General features: G+C 40.1%; 1 protein-coding gene across 4 annotated transcripts in view; it reads left to right on the top strand.

Annotated features, from left to right (window-relative positions):
* Positions 1–23,610, top strand: part of LOC121295631 (leucine-rich repeat and calponin homology domain-containing protein 2-like) — a 94,871-nt gene that overhangs the window by 1,272 nt on the left and 69,989 nt on the right. The gene's annotated exons all lie outside the window — the stretch shown is intronic.

Below are 23,610 nucleotides of genomic sequence, written 5' to 3'. Positions count from 1 at the left end.
TGTTGTGTTTAGTAAATATTGCTGCTGTCAAGGTTTTTGTATCAGTCATGGATTGCACTGATTTTGTATCTTATGTGTGGCAACAAACTGTTAACAAAACTGAATGAACAAAAAAATATTTTGTTTTATTGTGCTAAAGCTTTCACTGGCATACCAGTAGTCTTAAACTTACAGATGCTTTGACATGTCTGGTGAAGCCCTTGTACACTTTCTTCAGTGGGGGAAGGGGGCATTTAACTGTGGCTCCTAGTACTAGGGAACAGACAGGGAGAAAGGAGACAAACACGGGTTGCTGACCTGATTTGCTGGCTTTGTGAGTGGAAGGCCTGGCACCTTCTTTTTGAGACAGTAAACACCAAGGGGCTTTGTGTTGTGTGCTGTAACAGGGTGTACTGGTGACTGAAAAAATCACGGCTGAACTATGGATGAAGCACAATGTTTTGATGGGTCTTTGAATGGTGATCAACTGGCCATCCATGTTCAAACCAGAAGAGTCCAAGTCCACACATGCAAAGACCATGTGATTCTCCACTGCTATCCAGAGACACTCAAACTCTATTCAGTATCTCCAGCCTTTGCAGTGAGGTAGCTGACTAATGTTTACATGCTATAGATTTACACTCTTCTCAAGCCCAGATCAGTTAATTTGTTGAACTGTGTCTACACAAGAGAGGGCATGTAAGAGGCAGCATTTGTCACAGTGGCTGCCCATCGGTAAGCAGGCAGCAAAGTGTTCACTTACATACTGTAGCGTGCGCGCACAACCCAGATACTGTAGCGTGCGCGCACAACCCAGATACTGAGACCGAACAAGCTTCTGACATCTTTAAGGCCTGCATTTTACATGATAATAGCTTTCGCAGGTGCTTCAAGAAGCTGTCCGCTTTGTCGGCCTGTAATTCCCGTAGCTCTCCACTGTCTCAGTCAGCCTACCAGGGTGCTGTAATAAGGGGGTCAGTTCCTGTGGGCCCTGCTTATCTCCAGATTAGAAATAAACAACAAAAATCTTAAAATAAGCTTGTAAATTAAAAAAAAAAAAAAAAAAACCTTTAAAAATTAAAGCTCCAATGCCATTTGAATTTGGGCCAGTTTAAGTTCTTTATAAATTTCTATTGCTTTAAATGACGATGGGGAGCGTTGAAGTCATGGGAATGAATGAATGCTGCCGTATTTCAGTTGGTCATGCACATTGCTTGTGAAGATAATGAATCAATCTGTGGTCAGAGGAAGTTTCCAGCTCAGTGTGCTGCAGGGTTGCTCTCATTATCTCTGCATTAAAGATTTGTTTTAAAGCTTGTATCTTGTCTAAGAGGAAACGCAGATACTTCTCTAATCCTACATGTGCGATGCTCATGAGGAAGTTCTTGTAAACAGAAAAGCGTTCATGCATTTACAGAACTGCTGAATCCACACGAACAGTGGCTGGGATGTTTCCCAGTGCTTTGAAAAATAAGTTATCTGGTTACAAAACTGGTAACAAGCAAGTCTCAAGTCTGATTGAAGGTTTAAAAGGTTTGCCTGCCTGTGCTCTTTGTTTCTGGTTTTATAAGATTAGTTGGACGGAAAGACCTTGAGAAATCTGGCCCTCAGAACAGTGTGTCTGCTGAGAACACACGCAAGCAAATTGCTAATTTTAGCAATCGCTTTAGTTGTTCCTTTTAGTTTTATTTTTTAATAGTTGTAGTAGTGTCCTGTACCACAACACATGTGCAGTATTGAACAGTTTCTATTGGATTGTAAATGTTGCAGTTTGAAAACTCAAAATCCATGTTCTCCGTGTAAATGCTCAAGCTTTGTTTAATTGAACATAAAGTAACATCATTGACGTGTATGCTTTACATACAGTAACATCACTGACGTGTACGCTCTACATAAAACCTGAATTACCCTCTAAAAACAGCAGTAAAGTAGCTGCTTCTGTATACAAGGCTGCAGAAATTGCTGATACGCAAAGACCAGTGCGATTTTGGAGAACAGGTTTTGCTGCACACCTCTAACCCCAGAAGTCTTTGAAGAATGGTCACATGCTGTGTCTCGCCAAAGCAAGTAAAGCACCTTGCAGACTCGCTGCATCAGATCAGCAATTTGCAATGGTCATGGTACAAGCTTGCATTTTACTATGCATACACGTCCAGAATAAACAGGAACAGTTAGTCTTTCAGCACTGCTACAGTGGCTTGAGAAAGTATTGACCCCCCTTGGCATTTTTCCTATTTTGCTGCCTTACAACCTGGAATTAAAATTGATTTTCTGGGGGTTTGTATTATTTGATTTACACAACATGCCTGCCACTTTGAAGATGCAAAGTTTGGCACATCTAGCCACTGGGATTTTTGCCCATTCTTCAAGGCAAAACTGCTCCAGCTCCTTCAAGTTGGATGGGTTCCGCTGGTGTACAGCAATCTTTAAGTCATACCACAGATTCTCAATTGGATTGAGGTCTGGGCTTTGACTAGGCCATTCCAAGACATTTAAATGTCTCCCCTTAAACCACTCGAGTGTTGCTTTAGCAGTATGCTTAGGGTCATTGTCCTGCTGGAAGGTGAACCTCCATCCCAGTCTCAAATCTCTGGAAGACTGAAACAGGTTTCCCTCAAGAATTTCCCTGTATTTGGCGCCATCGATCATTCCTTCAATTCTGACCAGTTTCCCAGTCCCTGCTGATGAAAAATGTCCCCACAGCATGATGCTGCCACCACCATGCTTCACTGTGGGAATTGTGTTCTCGGGGTGATGAGAGGTGTTGGGTTTGCGCCAGACATAGCGTTATCCTTGATGGCCAAAAAGCTAAATTTTAGTCTCATCTGACCAGAGTACCTTCTTCCATATGTTTGGGGAGTCTCCCCTGTGCCTTTTGGCGAACACCAAACGTGTTTGCTTATTTTTTTCTTTAAGCAATGGCTTTTTTCTGGCCAACTCTTCCGTAAAGCCCAGCTCTGTGGAGTGTATGGTTTAAAGAGGTCCTATGGACAGATACTCCAATTTCCGCTGTGGAGCTTTGCAGCTCCTTCAGGGTTATCTTTGTTGTCTCTCTGATTAATGCCCTCCTTGCCTGGTCCGTGAGTTTTGGTGGGTGGCCCTCTCTTGCCAGGTTTGTTGTGGTGCCATATTCTTTCCATTTTTTAATAATGGCTTTAATGGTGCTCCGTGGGATGTTCAAAGTTTCGGAATTTTTTTTATAACCCAACCCTGATCTGTACTTCTCCACAACTTTGTCCCTGACCTGTTTGGAGAGCTCCTTGGTCTTCATGGTGCCGCTTGCTTGGTGGTGCCCCTTGCTTAGTGGTGTTGCAGACTCTGAGGCTTTTCAGAACAGGTGTGTGTGTGTGTGTGTGTATGTGTGTGTGTGTGTGTGTGTGTGTGTGTGTGTGTGTGTGTGTGTATATATATATATATATATATATATACTGAGATCATGTGACAGATCATGTGACACTTAGATTGCACACAGGTGGACTTTATTTAACAAATTATGTGACTTCTGAAGGTAATTGGTTGCACCAGATCTTATTTAGAGGCTTAATAGCAAAGGGGGTGAACACATATGCATGCACCACTTTTCCGTTAGTTATTTTTTTCTTTTCACTTCACCAATTTGGACTATTTTGTGTATGTCCATTACATGAAATCCAAATAAAAATCCATTTTAATTCCAGGTTGTAAGGCAACAAAATAGGAAAAATGCCAAGGGGGGGTCAATACTTTCGCAAGCCACTGTATATTACAGTATACCCAAAAGACCTGGGAGCAGTCACATTGACAGCCACACAGAAAACAATTGTATTTTGATTATACAGAACGGTATTCTACTTTATTATTTTTATTTACCAGACCGCAGTGTGTTTAGCTGTAATAAGATTAGTCTCTACTCTCTGCCCGAGTGAATGACTGACAGTTTATTGTTTTTCAATCAACCTTTTGAAAGGCTGTTGTCTGTTTGCCAGCTGCGCTGCTTTGGTCAGTCAGTTAGCATCGGGACTAGTGAAAATAAATATCAGAGACCGTGGAGTTTTACAGTATAGGAAAATATGGAGTTGATGTTATGGATCAAATGGCATGGAAGTATTCTGTGAAAGCTGGCTCCCGACGGTCTGTTTATAAATGCACCAGTACTGTAATACTTTATTTCTGTTTCTGAATCTCTGTGAATGTTGCAGTTGCCATAGAAAATCCTCTGAATGTCCACCTTTTATAACAACAATACAGTGCAGTAGTGATGTGCCATTAGATATTCCCACTGTGGCTTCAAAGTGAGAATTTATGTTCATAACGTCAGGGACTGACAGACTGACTGGTTGCTTAGTAACTAGTTGCTGCCTACACCAAGTTGAAGTAATCATTGGCTAAAATTAGTGAGCCAGTCCTAGAGACAGGATAATAGGTAACAAGAATGACACAGCGGATCCAGTTTGGAGTGTATTAAGTACCTGCTGTTCATTTTGCAGTAACTGGTTATGAGGAGTATCAGTTTGTCTTTCTACCATCTCTGTGTCTGTCTGGTTTGGGGGGGGGGGGGGGGGGGGGTAATAAACACAAATCTGTGCCCAAGTTTTAATAGCTTTTGGTAAACAGTTATTTTCTAGCAGTTATAATATTTAGGGTATTTATGGAGGGTTCAACAGTATACAAAATAACCAATACTCCAAAAAATAGCCTGCATTTCTGGGGATATCGCTATCCTGTCTGATTTTAAAATGCAAAAAAGAATGATATCTGAGGCTATGGTTACTATGGGAAGCTGTAAGGTATTCATTTGAATAAGTATATTCATATAATTTACAAAGCCCAGCCTACCAAATCGTATAATATACAATGATGATTATTAAATCTTATATTTGTATTGTACCTCAATGCTGCATGATATTGCGAGTCCAGTTTACCTAAAGTTGATGGTGATGCAAACCTATATACTGCATCACCACAGTCAATTTGCGGCAAAAACATACAATAAGCCTTTTTTTTTCCATAATAACATATATAAGATGTTCATATCGTAGTGACGTTTATAGCATATTCCCACGCCCAACAGACGAGTATGGAAACATGCACTCACCTCTGTCCAGCACACTGCCTTCCTTCTGTTCCTTTAATACTGTCCTATTAGCATATGGTAATGCATCTGTAATTAGAAACATGTGATGCAAATGTATTCTAGGTGGACATTCAATATGCACATAGCGCAATCAAATTTGATTTTGGTGAAAGCCCTGATTTGTCTGAATATACCAATATCTGCGCGATAATTGCGATACACACCGGATGGGTGGTTCAGATATGTGTTTTATCACTATTGATATGATGGACAGCGGTAGTGTGTTTACATATAATCCGTAGGCATATTGGCATCCAACATGTACCATCAAAGTATGGAAATGAAGATTGAGAGAAGGATGAAGAGGGGAGTGGGGTCCTGTCTGTTATGTTTGCTGTGTGTTGCCACACATCTGTAAATGAATTCCATGAATACGTCATACACCCATTTTGCGGCCCGTTGCTTTATTTGGCTATTCCACAGGTTGCTGCACATTATGGGTGTAGGGCTGGCCAGCTGCAGTTCAGAGAGCCAAACACTGACAGGACACTCTTGCTGTGAAAGGCATGCTAACGTTTTCCTAAAGCCAGACCGGTGATACGATCAACCAATTAAAGACCTGTATTTTCTCTGGAGCAGTCCAATCATAAGTTAGCTGAGGTGGAACAAACAGTTCTGTTAACTGTAATTTCTGGCCGATTTTATGCAGCTGTCCAGTCTGCTGAATGTCGATGTTGCTAATTGTACAGAGACTGTTCATTTATTGAGAAATCATAGCAGGCTACAATTAACATTTTAGGAGCGTATTTAGAATTAATTATTATTCTTACAAAAAAATGGCATAATGAAAAAATCCATTCTGGCGACACTCAAAACCTTACAAACTGGGCTTAATCATGATGTTCAGATGGGTTAGTAGAATGAATAACATAACGCATTCCTGTGTATTGTGTATATAAAAATGCTTGATGTTTACTTTGCAGGTGAATTAACTCGTTACATTAACAAATCGGAGAGTGTGCTACCACAGTAGATTTTGTCACGGCACGACTTATATATAAAAAAAAATCATTCCAAAAATGATTTTTTTAATTTTGCTTCAAAAACATACAGCTCTGTCGGATCAGCTGGCCTTTAAAGAAACCTATATAGTATTTCCTCGTGGTACAATACTGTCCGTATTCAATAAAACAGTGGCGTTATCAGTTCTTTAATTTGAAAACTCGTCGTCTAGCTATGGAGCCAATTGTGTATTTGAATGGTCCGTATGTATTTGTGCACGATATAGTGTGTGGTCTCGCCTGCTGTTATATCGATACATACAGTGGCAACACCAATGATAGCAGCTTGTCGGGGTAATGCCATTACTAATGGTGACTGTCCATCACTCTGCATTCTTGCTTGGCTGTTGTGTGCAGTTGCTATATTGGTAGTGAATGTGCAGACGGTTTTGGTGGGCACAAACGGAGATTTGTGAATTGCTCAAAAAACTTCTATATTTCAATGTTGTGCAATTGCTATGTGCCATTTTGGACTATCTTTCATTTTGTGCCAAAGCACTATTTTTTTTGCGAGGCATAAATTTAGAGAAGGGATTGCTCGAAGATCAAAGATCTGGCCCAATGTATTTAGCTTTAATTAGATTAGTCTCTACTCTCTGCCTGAGTGAATGAGTGACGGTCTCTTATTTTTCAGACAGCCTTTTCAGAGGCTGGCGCCTGCTTGCCAGCTGTGCTGTTTTGGTCAGTCAGTTGTCATCGAGATTAGTGAAAATAAATACCAGAAACCGTGGAGTTTTACAATGCAAGAAAATATGCAGTTGATGTTTTGGATCAGATGGCATGGAAGTATTCTGTGAAAGCTGGCTCCTGACGGTGGTCTGTTCAGGTGTTTTACCAAGCAGCCATCAACTCCTGGGTACTTTGCAAAGAATACACGGAGAAGAGTTTACCAAGGAGAGAATATATTTAACAGTTAGCAGAGGAACTTTGCAAAAAGCATTTGGAACAGAGGGAGACTGCCAAGCATGTACCCATAGCTAAAGCTGGCAACCCCACTGAGAGCCTTAAGAGACATCAATGCCAGCTTGGCAAGTGCAATAAAAATAAAACTTCGGGCAGCTGTACCCTGCGCAGAAAGGCAGCGTGGAGAAGTGCATTATCTATATTGATTGTGAACAGCCTTAGACTCAAGGTAAAGGAATACCATTTTGTCAAAAAAAATAAAATAAAAATGACTTTTTTTTTTTTAATAACTTCTTGTGCTGTGCACTTCTGTAAAATGTTTTCTTCTAAGTTTATTTATTTACGTTGTTCAGTTGCTTTGCGCAACTGATAATAAACTGATTGCTGTTAAAGTAAAAATGTATTGCTATCGTTTCAGTTTTATATATATGTACAGTACTGTGCAAAAGTTTTAGGCAGGTGTGAAAAAATGCTGTAAAGTAAGAATGCTTTCAAAAATAGACATGTTAATAGATTATATTTATCAATTAACTAAATGCAAAGTGAGTGAACAGAAGACAAATCTACATCAAATCAATATTTGGTGTGACCACCATTTGCCTTCAAAACAGCATCAATTCTTCTAGGGTACACTTGCACAAAGTCAGGGATTTTGTAGTCATATAGTCAGGTGTATGATTAAACAATTATACCAAACAGGTGCTAATGATCATCAATTCAATATGTAGGTTAAAACACAATCATTAACTGAAACAGAAACAGCTGTGTAGGAGGAATAAAACTGGGTGAGGAACAGCCAAACTCAGCTAACAAGGTGAGGTTGCTGAAGGTACAGTTTACTGTCAAGTCATACACCACGGCAAGACTGAGCAGAGCAACAAGACACAAGGTAGTTATACTGCATCAGCAAGGTCTCTCCCAGGCAGAAATTTCAAGGCAGACAGGGGTTTCCAGATGTGCTGTCCAAGCTCTTTTGAAGAAGCACAAAGAAACGGGCAACGTTGAGGACCGTAGATGCAGTGGTTGGCCAAGGAAACTTACTACAGCAGATGAAAAACACATCATGCTTACTTCCCTTCGCAATCGGAAGATGTGCAGCAATGCCATCAGCTCTGAAATGGTAGAAAACAGTGGGACCCTGGTACACCCATCTACTGTCTGGAGAATTCTGGTCAGAAGTGGCCTTCATGGAAGACTACTACACAGAGAATTGTGAGGGTCTGGAATGAACTCCCCAGTAATGATGTCGAAGCTGACACCCTGGGATCCTTCAAGAAGCTGCTTGATGAGATTTTGGGATCAATAAGCTACTAACAACCAAACAAGCAAGATGTGCCGAATGGCCTCCTCTCTTTTGTAAACTTTCTTATGTTCTTTCTTAAGACTTGCGGCCAAAAAGCCATACCTCCGACGTGGAAACAAGGCCCAGCGACTCAACTGTGCATGAAAACACAAGAACTGGGGTGCAGAAAAATGGCAGTAGGTGTTCTGGACTGATGAGTCAAAATTTTAAATATTTGGCTGTAGCAGAAGGCATTTTGTTCGCCGTAGGGCTGGAGAGCGATACACGAATGAGTGTCTGCAGGCAACAGTGAAGCATGGTGGAGGTTCCTTGCAAGTTTGGGGCTGCATTTCTGCAAATGTAGTTTGGGATTTGGTCAGAATTAATGGTCTCCTCAATGCTGAGAAGTACAGGCAGATACTTATTCATCATGCAGTACCATCAGGGAGGCATCTGATTGGCCCCAAATTTATTCTGCAGCATGACAACGACCCCAAACAATAAGAACAAGGAGTCCTGGAAGTGATGGTATGGCCCCCACAGAGCCCTGATCTCAACATCATCGAGTCTGTCTGGGATTACATGAAGAGAGAGAAGCAACTGAGGCTGCCTAAATCCACAGAAGAACTGTGGTTAGTTCTCCAAGATGTTTGGGCCAACCTACCTGCCGAGTTCCTTCACAAACTGTGTGCACGTGTACCTAGAAGAATTGATGCTGTTTTGAAGGCAAAGGGTGGTCACACCAAATATTGATTTGATGTAGATTTTTCTTCTGTTCACTCACTTTGCATTTTGTTAATTGATAAATATAAACTATTAACATGTCTATTTTTGAAAGCATTCTTACTTTACAGCATTTTTCACACCTGCCTAAAACTTTTGCACAGTACTGTATGTCATAAACCGATGTCTGTTCAGATGTTGTGTGTGTGTGTGTGTGTGTGTGTGTGTGTGTGTGTATATATTATAATATCTATATCTCTATATCTCTCTCTCTCTCTCTCTCTCTCTATATATATATATATATATATATATATATATATATATATATATATAAATATGCTTCAGTTGTTCAGATGTTTATGTAATGTACTCAGTAATAAAAAAAGCTAATTATATCCGACTGTTTTTCCTTTTTGTTATAACATTTACAGTGTTTTGAATACAGCGGTCAGAAAGACCGCTGAGAGGAGTCTAGGTATGAGTTAAACACAGTGCTTGTCAGCCAGCCTGTCTCTTGACAAACTGTGTAGAACTTCGGGAGGGAAGTTATTGTCATCGGAACATTGCTGCAGAATCCAGTCTCTGCCCCCAGCTTCTGTTTTAGAAAGCTTGTGTTGGTCTGCACTTGAAACAACATCCCTATCTGAACATCCCCCTGCCTGTCCAGGATTGCAGTTCCTCAATTTCAGCTGATTCGCAGGTTATATGAACGAGATGAGTTTCTAAAAACCAAAGATTCTACATTTAAAATAAATAAATAAATAAATTAAAGAGATGTACCTGTGATGGAGGGCACCAGACAAGGAGGCCCCTGTCTCACTTTCTTACAGCTTTATTCAATTGCTAGTTAAAACTACTTGATGCAACAGAAATCTGTCCTGCTTCTGTTTGAAAAGAGCGCTTTTTAGTATGTCAGACACTAACGTCAAATGAGGAAATGAATAGACTGCAGTATTTGTCATTCTTAAAAGTATCTTGTCCCACAACTGTGTTCCATATACTGGTCATATGATTTAAGACGGCTGGTTGCCACATTCTTCCACACTGCAGGTTACCATTCAGTGCTTTCTACAATATTTGTTAGCCTCCCAGTTTCTTTGCTTTAAGGTTGTTCCACACAAACTTCACACCACTTTTTGTTTCTCCTAAGTTTTACAGAGCTGTTTTGTGAATAGGCTTACAGTATAAAGTTGCAACCTTTTTAAATATGTAAAAGTCTGTAATATAAATACATATTAAAGCTCTTTGAGGCACAATCTGTATTTGTTTTATAATACTAATAATAGTAAAATATATTAGTTTTCTTAAGATAAGGGTTTCCTTATCCTGACAAATGGCTTAGTGGGTTGTTTCTTGTACAGTAAATTTAGGTTTTAATCAGTGTCTGCAGCAGAAAAGCGGGCCTAGACCGCAAATGTAGGCCTCTAAAGGGAGGCTGCCTGCAAATTCAACAGTCAGGCCATGTTAATAAGTTGTGTGTTTTTTGCCATGTCTGTATACACTGTAGTATTCCTGTGTCACGGGAGCTATCTTTATCTTCTAAATATGTCCAGTTTGAAACCGTATTCTGTCATTTAAGAACTAGCCTCTGCTGCTTTGAGAACTGAAGCCCAGACGGTGCCTCACCATAAAAGGAGAAGCAGCAGAACCCTCTCTTTGGGCTGTTCTCCAAACAAGCACTCGTCCTCTGCAGTCATCTGTTAACAGGGTTTCTAATCTTGCAGTGAATGTGACCGCACTTCATCAGGGCCTGTGCTGCTGAACTTTCTTTCACTGTTTCTGTCAGCAGCTCATGCCTGCTGTCTGCCACTTGCTGTGTCAGTCTGCACACAGACACCACATTCCAAAATGTTTCGAAACCCCATCAGTTGAAAGTGATGCTTTGTGCCCTCATGTAGTTTTCAGGGGCTCACAAAACAGTGTAATAAATGGAATCTTAGAGTTCTCCATTGAAACACCATGAAACCTGTTCATTATACAACATGTTTGAGTTGTTTCGGACCAGCTGAGCTGACGACGTTTAGTGGGGTGGAGATACTGGGATCTAAATTCAACAAGAGGAAGGCATTGGGTATGATTGACACCTATTTCATGGTATATCTGTGCAGCAGCTGGTCAGAACCAAAGTATAATTAAAAATGGTTACTTTAAGTAACAAAGCCCCTGCAACTCGGACCAGTATGAACACAGTACACGTCAGCAAGCCTACTTCTGTCAACAAGGGGTGTGCAGTCAGCCCGTTGTGAGGGACCTGTATGAACACACAGTATGTGTCTTGCTGGAGTTTGGAGTTTCTTGACTTGCTCTTCACTGTAGAAAAACATGGCTTTTTTTCCTATATGATGAAGCTTACAGTCTCCAAGTGCTCCTTAGGAAACTACATTGGTTATTTTCTTTCATAGATAATAAGTACTGAACAAGAAAACAGTTGAGGTTTTAAACTTGGTTAAGTTGAAATTTGAGACTGTAAATTCAGGAATTTTCTCTTCTCCAGACAAGCTTATAGCAGTATTTGAATGGAAGCAGCCCCATTTATCACAGCCTTCTCAAATGCAGACATAGGTGGCTCTTGCACTTAAGTTATAAGCAGATGATAAGAAATTGCAGGATTCAGGCAAATCTTTTCACTGATGTTTAGGTGTTATGCAGCACCTAACCGATTGGAGGGTGTGTTTAGTGTGGAGGGAGCACACAATGTCCTTCTCGTATCACTGCTTGGCATTTCCATGTTGAAGTGGACCTGCTCCCCCTACCCCCCCACCCCCCTAAAGTGTAAAGACAGCCACAACCCTCCTTCATTTCTGTACAGCTCAGGAGGAGATTAATTTACTGCTGGGCTGAAAAACTTCAACCCAATTTCAAGGGCCATAAGAATCTTTTGGCATTCTGTTTAGTCTCTGATGTCAGAATGGGTTTGACCAAGCTGTGGTGGGAGCGAGTAGAGCTACTCCGTCATGTCTTTAGCCGCTTGTATTCAAAGCGGATATATTTTTTGTAACAATCACAGGTAACCATTTGATAAATGGCATATTATAGCCCAGTAAACTCGTCCTGAGAAAATATCTGACTGTTTATTATTTCCTAAAGACAATGTAATGGTGTGCATGAGCATACAATTTTAAACTGATACATCACCTGTTAGGCTGTCTGACTTTATAGATTAGCCTTTATATGGGACAGTGATTGATTCAAACTTTTGCTCTAAAATGAAAACATTGCAATCGCCATAATTCTTCTGTTTGGTTTGCTGAAGATAAGTGACTGGAGCACAGCTTTGGGGCTCGCTTACTCTGAGGCAGAGCAGTATTGATGATACAGTACTGTAAAAGGAGCACACAAGATCATGATTGTTTATGGTGTAGTAGTGCACATAGGATCATGATTATTCATGGTGCAGTAGTGCACACACAATCATGATTATACATGGTGCAGCAGAGGTCGTACTAGCTTTTCTGTTCATGCGTTCCTGAAATGCACATACCCCAAATTTTACATCACATCTATCAAATATGAACTATTGTTAACTCAAAGGCTAATAAACTCCAGGCATGTGCTTTTTTAGTACATTTTGTGAACTTTTAAACTTTTAAGCCATGTAGTAGTTTAAACTATCTGTCTGTGTATAGATATCTGTAACAAAAACATTGGCAATGTAAAAAGACAAGTTAGAAAAATGCAACAGCCGTTTAAAGTGGTGATATCAAACACAAAAGCCCAAGTTAGGAGAAGCAACTGGGGCAACCTTGTCAAACATTAAGCAAATAGGCACAATTGGAAAGGTGCTGGGGCCCAACATTCACACAATTGTTGCTTCTAACTTGGCTTCTTTTTTTTTGATCGCTCCACTTTATCGCTCCACTTCACATTGAAATGCTCATTCCCTTCTCAGCTGGGATTAACCAGAATAAAGATGCCGAGACACATGTGCCAAGGAAAGTGCTCAACACAGACTGAAGTGTTCTTGGTTAACCTTACAAGCACTACTACAGAGAGAAAGACGGACAGAATGGGAGAGGTGTCATCACAGGCACAGACAAGTATGCTTTGGGAAGATACACGGACAACATGCAGGTAAGGCACAGGTAGTTCAGGGCACACATGGACAGACATTTAGCCCATTCATACAAGAATACCTGAAAAAGCATGAAGAAATATATATCCAACAATGAAACTGATGAACAAGACCAATAATGGCAATGAGTGCAAGGGATAATGAGAATGGAAGGTAAGTGTATGGGAAGTGACAGGCATTGAAGATCCAGGGCTGGGGTGTTGGAGCCTTTTTTTTTGGCTGTGCATTGTCAATGTTTTTGTTGCAGATGTGACTCCTTTTGAGCTGATAAGGGAATGGTCACAATCCCCTTGAAGTTGTCTAAAGAGCATTTCAATGTAAAGTGGAGTGGTGAAAAAAAGAAGCCAACTTAGAATTAACAAATGTGTGAATGTTGGGCCCCAGCACCTTTCCAATTGTGCCTCTTCGTTTGATGCTTGACAAGGTTGTCCCAATTGCTTCTCCTGACGTGGGCTTTTGTTTTTGATATCGCCACTTTAAATGGCTGTTGCATTTTTCTAAATTTGTTTTTTTACATTGATAATGTTTTTGTTAGATATTTCTTCTTTTTTTACTTGATCAAATAATAAGTAAAGCAAGGGAAAGCTATTTAAGAATGTGTATGGTAAATAGACAGACAAGAGAGTAATAAGTAGAGTAATATAAGAAATGATAAGATTTGAAAGTAAAATAATGGTAGAAGGAACTTTGACAGTATTGAAAGTGTAAACATTATATTGTTTTAGTTGCAAATGTACATCCATGAGTGGTGAAAACAATATGTCTATTTTGGTAGATATTGATATTTATGTAGGTACAAAACACAATGTTATGAATGGTTAAAAAGGTACCTATGCATGTCAGTACTAAAGGGTAGTATACTAACACAGTTTAATGCTGAAAAATCCATTATTCTCCTTGTTATAGAGGTGTTATGAAGTTAGGCCAATGTAAGGCATTTGTAAAGTACTCACTCTCTTGATAAACGACCATGTCCATGTTATTTGCCTTTCCTGGTCATGGTTTGACTTCAATGAGTGCACCATTTGCATGCACCCATTTCCAGTGGCACCCACAGCAAGAAGAGACACATAGTGTTCTGAAGTAATATCCTGTACGTTGTGTATGAACTGGCCATTCCTGTTGTCCACAGAAATTTTGCTCTTCTGCACAGCAGTAAACTTGGCATTATGTCTCTATGTAACGGTCCTGTCTGGTTTGGACTACCATCATTCTTCCTGCTGACTGAATAAGTTCACGTTTCATGATTGGAGAAGTTTTGCATTCCCTACATTTGCTACCAAAAATCGTTGCCCATTAGTTGTCCAATGAGTTCTTCCAAACACATGGAATCTGTACCAACAGATACATATAAGGGGTAAACATGCAACACCTGTCGGTTTGATGAGCAATTGTTACATCTAGTACATAGAATGTCATGACATGTTGTGACTGAAGCCATGCGGAATACTTCAGGATAAATTTCAGACAATTTTGGTGAGAAACTGCAACATCTTGCAGCTCCTCTCTATTGAAAGGTTCTCCTAAGAAGTGACAAATACCCACAGTAGTTAGAGATCCATTGGATGGAAAGTGATCATAGTTGTGAACAAAGCTCCTGATAGCCTCTTGTTGACTGTGTTTTAATAAATCCTTCAGAGGCTGCAAGTGAAGAAGCACTGCAATGTTGCATTTGCATAGAATGAGGTTAAATTTTGGTTGCTCAAGCCTCTGAATGGATGTGTAACTGCAAATGTTCTCATAGAAGATTGAGGCTTTTGCTGTTCCTAAACATTAGAGATGGCTTGGTGAATGAAATGCACTCTATCTTTTACCTTGTGTCCCTTGTGCGTGTTGGTCTCCTTCAAACTTTTCTACTTTGGGCAATAAGTCCCTCTGAGTCTATTGTACTCTGCAACTGCAGTTTGAGGTGCCTTAATGCAGGTGGGGTCAAAAAGTTGATAAGGTGTACACCACTTAAGGGTGTAACTCTGGAAAGTGCAACGAAACTTTGTCCATAGGAGGAAATGGAGTTACCAAGATTCATCTTAACTGTTTTTAGAGTCATACCCTGGCATTTGTGAATGGTGATTGCATGAGCGCCAATGACTGGGAACTGCTCTCGAACAATGTAGACTCTGTCCATGATTTCAAACTGAGCGTAAACATTCAAAGGTATGGGTGACTCCATTGCTAAATTAGATGGTTATGGTTTTGACCGTTCTTGTGTTTTTCAGATAGTAGGAAACAGCTTGAAGCTTCCCTATTGCCCCATTGATGAGACCAGTGGCAAGGTCAGTGTTCTTGCGACGCACCGGTTTGCAGTCTGTTTGGACTGCATATGGTAGTTTCCAGTCCAGCTATACGACTGCAGTCAGCCTTGTAGACATTCATTTTTTTCAGCACATTTCTCTGGAAGTTACAAGGGCAGTCCATAAGATGAATGTCTTCTCCAGGCATACGATAAAGCACGGCAGTCTGGATCTGGTTTCAGAATCTACAGTAGGCATGACGCAGGTTGAGCCCTCGGGATGAAATGGCTACGTGGCTATTTTTTTTTTAATTAGCAGTGGGAGAAAAACACTTACGTAGATACTAATGAGAGCAAAACAAATACAAAAGAAAAACAAGGGAAATGCAGATCTTTTCAAGAAAGCTGGGAGTCTTTGTATAAATGGATTTTATATTTTTAAACACTGCAATAATAGTTCTGCTTGTGAAGCATCCACACTGTAATTTGACAGAACAGGTTATTTATGTGCACTGTGCAGGACCTTATTTTCTCCCATTTGTGCTTGAGCCCCGCAGCACTCACTGAATCGCTGCCTGTGCACCTATTACCAGTGATTTTAAAGGCTGGTTTTCAAACAAACTGATTTAAAACAGAATTTAAGAAAAAAAAAAGTAGTTTTAGCTTTCAATGACTTTAAAATATGCTGACAATAATGCAAACAGCACCAAGCTACAGTCAGGGAGTCCCAGGCTTTAAATGTGTTGCTGTTTATAAATAAGAACTCAGCTTTATTATGAATATTGTGCTATTATGTTTTAAGCAACATACTACGGTAATGTTTATTATGGTAATTGTTTATTAGTTTTAAAATGTTTAGTAAAACGTGACCTATTGTTTGACCTTGTTAGTACAACCACCCCCCTTTTCTAATGACATCTAAGTCAGTGTCGTAACTAAATATAAATCTCCCCGTTTTTCTAAAATTACTTTACACTTCTAAAGATGCAACGCATTTCACTAAATTCAAACGATAAACTTCATATCCCGCGCAGAGGGAGAGCACAAATGTAAAACACCATTTAGTGGGGTTGGCATTGCAAGGGAAATGAAGGGAGGTTTTCTAAGCGTTATTGGTGAATGCTTATTCACCATTGCTACACCCTGTTAGAAAATTGACTTCTCTGCGTTTTTTAAAATGATTCATCATTTAATCATAAAATAACAATTTACAAGATTAAATAAGCTACTAAACTCCTGGGCACTGCTATAATAGGGTCACACGATTGTGATGCTGCATGCCGATTGGTTTAGTGGATATTTTGTTTAAATATAGCAGTTACAGAACAAATAAATGACTTTCTCACTGCGGCATAGAATTCTCGGAAGAGTCTGAGTTTGTGAATGCTGTAGTTTAGATCGTCGTTGGATTTGTTTGAATTTGAGGAAGTCAGAAAACACTGAAGCAAAGTTTTTATGATGTTTGCAGCATCTTTGTTGTATATTTTGTAATAAACTTTTCTGTAACATCAAAAAATGATGAGATGAGAGGAAGGACGGTCAGTGTGGCGACATAATTTTAATGGAGTTTGTTAAAAAAAAAAAAAAAAAAACGCCTATTGAAGAAAGCAACATCAAGGGGGCAATAATTGGACTGTTTTTTTTATTTTTTACTATTGTTTCTTTTACAGTATTCCATCATATTTAAAAAAAAAAAAAATGTGGTAAACATTATATTATCCTCATAAAACAGTGCGTTTTCACAAAAAACATTTTGTAAAATGCCATGCAGTTTTATTTTGGTTTTTGCTTAAATCTTTACAGCCTTCATTTTGGTGGCTTTGCTCTCCATTTCTGGTTTTTAATCCAGCAATAAGAGAATTTCCACAGCATGCAGCTCCAGCAGTTCACACACCCTCGCTAGCTGTGCTTGTTGTCATGGAAACTCTGCTCAGCCTTGGTCCCGGCTTAAGAAGGTTTTATAAATGTATAGTTTAGTTAGTGATAAAACTGGTTCAAGTCTTCTTGCACCAGCTACTGTACACATGTATAAATCCTGCTCGTGTTCTGAAGAATAAAGAGAAGCAGAGTATCTTCCTTAGGAATCTTGTGACTGATGCCAAGTGCCAGAGACAGAAAGCTAAACATTGGGAGCCGAGATCATTTCAGTTCCTGGTTCTCTATTGCCCTACTGGATGTATTCATTATTTGCTCGAATCGCATGTGTCTGGATCACTTACTGACTGCCTGCAGTTCCTTTTTCACAGCTTTCTGCATCATTGCTGACAATTACAATTTTATTTCATGCATTTTTCTTAAACTGATTTGAAAGCCTTCATTCCCTCACGTTAAGAGCTGTTGAGGAGAATGGTACTGTACCCCTGAACATGACTCTGAAATACCTGGCTTGGATTTCCGTGTGTGTGTTCTTAAGCAGGCAGTACAGTTCCCTGAACTAGGGCTCACAGGTCGGTTGGGGTATGCTGACCTTCCCAATACGTCTATTGTGGAGTGTCCCTGATTTGTACTGTTTGGTAGAAGCAGTGCAGTTAAAATGCAAATACATGGATGTGATGTTTAAACATCGCCCATGTAAAGTGAAGCTGTGTCTTTGTGTAGTTAAACTTAATCGCTTTTTTTAAAAATTTCTTTGCTACAATATGAAGACATTTTGTGACTCTGACCACCAGTGAGTGCTTGTACCTTACACAGCACCCTGTACTGTATTGCTTGTGTCTTACACAGCACCATATACTGTATTTATTTATAATAGTAAAGTCTGATTTTTCTACCTCAAGTGCCAGCCTTCTTTAAATTCCTGTTTACTAATCATACACATGATTTCTAATGTAATTCACCAACAAATATATTCATTTTGAGTCTGCATTGAGCCCCTACCTCCTTGTTTTTTATGGTACCCTGCTGGGCTGCAGATGGGTTACAATCCGTCCATACAATAAACACACATGCTTGTTAATCACAGTCATCATGAACTGAGGAGCCTCATTCCTGCTTAATTGCTGGGAAGAGCATGTCTGTTTCAGCAGGCTGGCTATTCCAGCTTGTTTGTCTGCTGAGCAGAAACTGCTGCTTGACATCTCCTCCCTGTTGTATTGCCAGTCCCTGGAAGTGGTGGTACCGCAGGGCTTGACAAATCCAGTTTTTGGCACCAGACAGTCTAATTCTGAGCATAGACCGATTACATATAAGTAAGCAGTCTGAAATGGATCACACTGATCTGCTTCCCCTGCTTTACCTCAGAAAACAGAGGAGTCTTTTTGGAGGCATGCTTTGCTTGAATGGTTAGTGAGTACAGCAAATTTATCTAACAATACAACATTACAACATTATACAGAACATGGTTTAGGATAGTGACATTTCAGTTTTGGCTTGTCACAGCCTTGATTAGCGCTGGTCTTGTGCTCCCTTGTGTAGGGTAACATTAAAGACTAGGGGCCTGATCTTCATGCAATCCCCTCGCTAAATTTGTGCCTCACAAAAAAATACCACTGGCACAAAAAGAGAGATATTCCAATACGGCACAAAGCAGTTGCGCGACATTGAAATATAGCAGTTTTTTGTGCAATTTGCAAATCTGTTTGTTCCTCGCAAAACCGTCTGCGCATTCATACCAATATAGCAACTGCACACAACAGCCAAGCGAGAATGCAGAATGACGGACCGTTACCATTAGCATTCGACCCAAGGGACTTTTTCAGCCTGAAAAAAGAAACAAGGACCAGGGGTCACAAATGGAGTTTAGAAAAAGGGGCATTCAGAACAGAAAATAGGAGACACTTTTTTACACAGAGAATTGTGAGGGTCTGGAATCAACTCCCCAGTAATGTTGTTGAAGCTGACACCCTGGGATCCTTCAAGAAGCTGCTTGATGAGATTTTGGGATCAATAAGCTACTAACAACCAAACGAGCAAGATGGGCCGAATGGCCTCCTCTCGTTTGTAAACTTTCTTATGTTCTTATGTTCTTATTACCCAGACAAGCTGCTTTCATAGTGTACAGTACGTAATATCCCCCTATTCTCCACACAAATGTAACCTGCACACGGAATGCAGAATCACACCTCAACACATATCTGTTGCATTGCCACCCATGAACTGTAGCATTAGAATGCAGTATTTAATCAAAATATAACAAATATATTGTAGCAACTTGCTAATAAAATGTCAACAAGAAGGAGTCTGCTTTTTTTTTTAGTAGCTCAGAATTACGTTGCATACAAACACGCCCCATCTCTTTTCACTAACCTGTTGTCATGGCCGTCAACACTATACACTACACATTTATAGAAGTATAGACTGTAAAACAAATCCACAATGCCAAAAACATTCATCCATTTGGAAGCCCAGATCTCCACGTGTATCCTTTAGTCGTTCTCCTGTTGAAAGTCTCCCCCGTCCAACTGCCCTGCCTCACCATGCCCCCTGCCGATATCATGACACCGTACAGGCAATGGCATGGAATGCAGATCAAGCATGTATGCTGGTAGAACTACTTCTGATATTAATGGGAGCCTTTGGTTGAGCCCTGTGAGCACTGTGATGTAAACTAGCCCCACACAGCTCTTTAACAAAACTAATGTTGCTGAGGATAGGCATTTAGCAAAATTTAGCAATATGTGATATAAGTATCTCGCAAACATGAGTAGGCTACATTTCACCTATTCCATTAATCAGTGCAGTGTTTTTTACGTGTTTTTTGTCCATCCATAATGAAATATTCTGCAGTTACTACTTGCTCGTATCCAAATATAACTGTAATCTGTTCAGTCTTGAACAAAAGGCTATGCGGCGACCTAATTCAAGCATTCAAAATTCTAAAAGGTATTGACAATGTTAACCCATGTAAATCGCCCATAAGAGCTGCTAAAAAAACAATAATGGTAATCCTGGAATCGCCTGTTTTTTTAATTTTTTTAATTTTTTATTATATACAATTCATTTGAATCGAATAGAATGGGTTGAACGAGCAGTGGAATGAATGAATGAATGTAGCCCCTCTCGAGCAATAACTTTGCATTCAAAACGCTGACAAATCCCCAGTCAGTAATCAATATAGCCTGCTGTATGCCTGATATTAAAATTAATGTAAATATCAAGGTAAGGAAATGCAAACTGTAGATTGATCAATGTTAGGGAGGGGTTTTATACTACTGTGTAAGGGTCTATTTTTATTGTTGATTTAATTATACAGATAGTTCTTTTGTATCTGCCAGCTCGGTCTATGTTACATACTGTTCTACTGTAGGCCTACTCCTCATTCTGCACCAAGAATGTACCTGCTGAGGAGAGGGTAAAGCTCGGCTATTTAAGCTTGATTTACCATAGGCTCAAATTGACGCAACCACTGGACAGTAATGTTAAAGCCCTCTGCCCAGTATACTTTCTGCAAGTAATTAAACAGTTGAACTTCTTACAATGTTCCCCTCGAAGTGTGCATGTGATATACTGGGGTAAATAGTGTGTGTTGTGGAACCATCCTTTGACAGAGTGTGACGTGCTGAATCGGTGCTGTCTGAGAGTGTGAGGAGAAGAGGAGGAAAAGTGAGGATGGAAATGAGATAGAGAGAAAGCTACATTAAATAGTATTAACAAAGCCTTTGACTTAGCGGTTCACCAAGTTATTATATAGGTTCCTGTTTACTGCTTAACGATAAAGAAAACTGAACAACTAAGCTACTACTTGGAGAATAGTTTATTATTTGAATCACAGTTTATCATCGTATTGAGACCCTCTTCAAACTGTGTGTTTACTGGACAATAAAACACAGAAGCTTCATTCAAGAGGATTGGCGACCTGTCCGGATCCCTGTGCCATTGAAATTCAGCTTGCGGAGTTGCCTGGCGGATCGGAGGACAAGAATACCAACCAATGCCAGCTGTTTCTGGTGTTTCTGGATGCGAGATTACTCTGCTACTGGCAGGCTCTTGTACTGCAAATAGCAGTGGAATAAAGGGAGCTACTACTTTTTTGATCAGGACTGAACTACATATTTGTGTTTAGAATGTAGATACTACTTTTTGATCGGAAAGTAAATAGTAGCCTAATGTTTCGGTGTGAAAGACCGGTCGAAATAAGAGCTACCTGCAGCTTTTATTTTTTAAACATGTATTTTGAAACAGTGAAGCAGCTATCACAATCGTTCTTTTGAATTCCTGTCCATAATCATTATATAATAGACCTATTGTAGATGTGGATGGAGTTTTGTGTCACTGCTGGGTGTTTTCCATAGTGGTACCATGGAAAGCTCCTGCAATTCAGGGAGAGAGAAGCAGGAGCTACCTCTCCCTTCACCAGAAGGACCAGGACTAGATGCTGTCAGTCCTCAGCAGCTGTTGCATAGGAAGAACATATTAAGAACCGCCCAGCTGTAGTGTCCGAGAAGAGGGCCAAAACCCGCACCCCAACTTGTCCTGACTCCCTGCCTCGCTTCGCCCGAGGATGCCTGCCTCGCTTCGCCCGGGGTTGCCTGCCGCTCGGCATCACCTTTGGGGTTGCCTGCCGCTCTGCATCGCCTGGGGCTGCCGGCTCTGCTTCGGCTGGGGTTGCCAGAACTGCTGACAGCATTTCCGCTGCCATTGGTACAGCGGGAGGAGAGATTCGCCCCACTGTCAGCACATCTGCTGACAGCATGGCCAGTAGCAGCCTGGCTACTGGCAACATTGTCACCCATGAACCCCTTAAAATCCATGTTCTTGGCCCAGGACTTTGAGCGAGACATTTGGGATTTTAAGGGAGGAGGTGGCCATTGAGGCCATGTGTGCTTTGCACAAGGGGGGGTATATGTGGCAAAGTACCCCGCCCCTGTGTGTATTTTGTGTTGTATGTTGTGTGTTAATGTTGGTGTATAGTTATTGGTACACAGGATATAAACAGGTCTCTTGAACACAAGTGTTTAAAATGTATGTTTGTATTTAGGCACAAGGATTGCACAACACTTCACGTGTAAGTAAAATGTAATAATATGTGAGCACGGGGAATTGCACTTTATTAATTCACGTGCAGTTGTACCGCGACTCTAATTGAGTGATTGATTAGCAATTGAGTCTTGGAACAGCTGCATAAAAGCAGCATGTTTTCACTCACTCTGGGTTGTGTGTTCGGTGAGTGGAGAACAGGATTGGAGACGGAGGTAATAATAATAATAATATTAATAATAATAATAATAATAATAATAATTGTTAATATTTAAAATATCAGCTGACCGTGTTTGTCTATGTAGTCCATTTTATTTCTTTAATTTGGCGAATGTGCCGTGTCCTGTGTTTTTGTTTGTTATAACCTTTTTATTTACTGTTCTATTCATTCATTAAATGCTGAACGAAACCAATCGCTCCTCTCCACCCAACTCCACCTCTCTGTTTATTTCCTGGTTCCTGTTTCTGGTCTGACGTCACCCACTGCAGCCGTCTTTGTGACAAGGACGATATGGCCTCTTTCGTAGCACTGATATTTGTAACTGATATTGGTTGAAGCTTTTCCTAATAACTCAATTTCATGCTCAATTTCAATCTTTTTTTCTTTTCTATACTAATTGTCTAGCCGCTAGGCTATCTGGATTTTGCAGCTGGAATTGTTTGCACTACGCATATCCTTACACCAGCCCCTAAATGAGCATGTTTACGTCAATGATAAATACACTATTTAAATGTCTAATTTCCACAGAGTTAACCGGCTAGTTTAAGTTTATTTATTTACTGCATGATGACAGTGAATATTTAAACTCCCGTTTTTACCCCTCCCATCCATTTCAAACCTCTAAATAATGCTACGAGGATTGTATTTAGATTTTTGGCATTATAGTAACGCATCATGTATATAGACCATGCTGTAGTAGTAGTATAGGAAGCTCTAAGGGGGTACAGGTGTTAAGAGTACTGCGTTTGTTGTATAATCCTGCGTTTTGAAATTTGTAACTTAAACTGCAGAATTTTTCAGTTACAGTAGTTTTGTTTATTTTACAAGCATGTTTATTTACTTGCTTTAAATCACTGAGCCACCACTGTCTGATACTGCTGACAGTTTAGCAGACGTGACATTTTCATAGATCCTGTTGCTGTTTTGCTGCCTTGCCAATTAAGTTGCTGGTAGTTTGCGATGAGAAATGGATTAAGATAAGAATGATATAATGGTGATGTATCCCTACATTACATCTGTATTACAGGCTGCAATGATCATTTTTTCTTTATCTGTGTGAAGGGTTCATGACAGTGGCCCTGGTGGCTGAATATTGTATTTGTTGAGATAAGAAAGGAAGGAGAAGTGGCGGGCTTCTTTGAGTCCAGATAAGTATAGTTTATTGGACGTAA

The sequence above is a fragment of the Polyodon spathula genome, chromosome 20 (assembly GCF_017654505.1).
Source record: "Polyodon spathula isolate WHYD16114869_AA chromosome 20, ASM1765450v1, whole genome shotgun sequence".
In the NCBI taxonomy this organism is placed as follows: domain Eukaryota; kingdom Metazoa; phylum Chordata; class Actinopteri; order Acipenseriformes; family Polyodontidae; genus Polyodon; species Polyodon spathula.
This window is presented reverse-complemented; position numbering and strand designations above follow the sequence as displayed.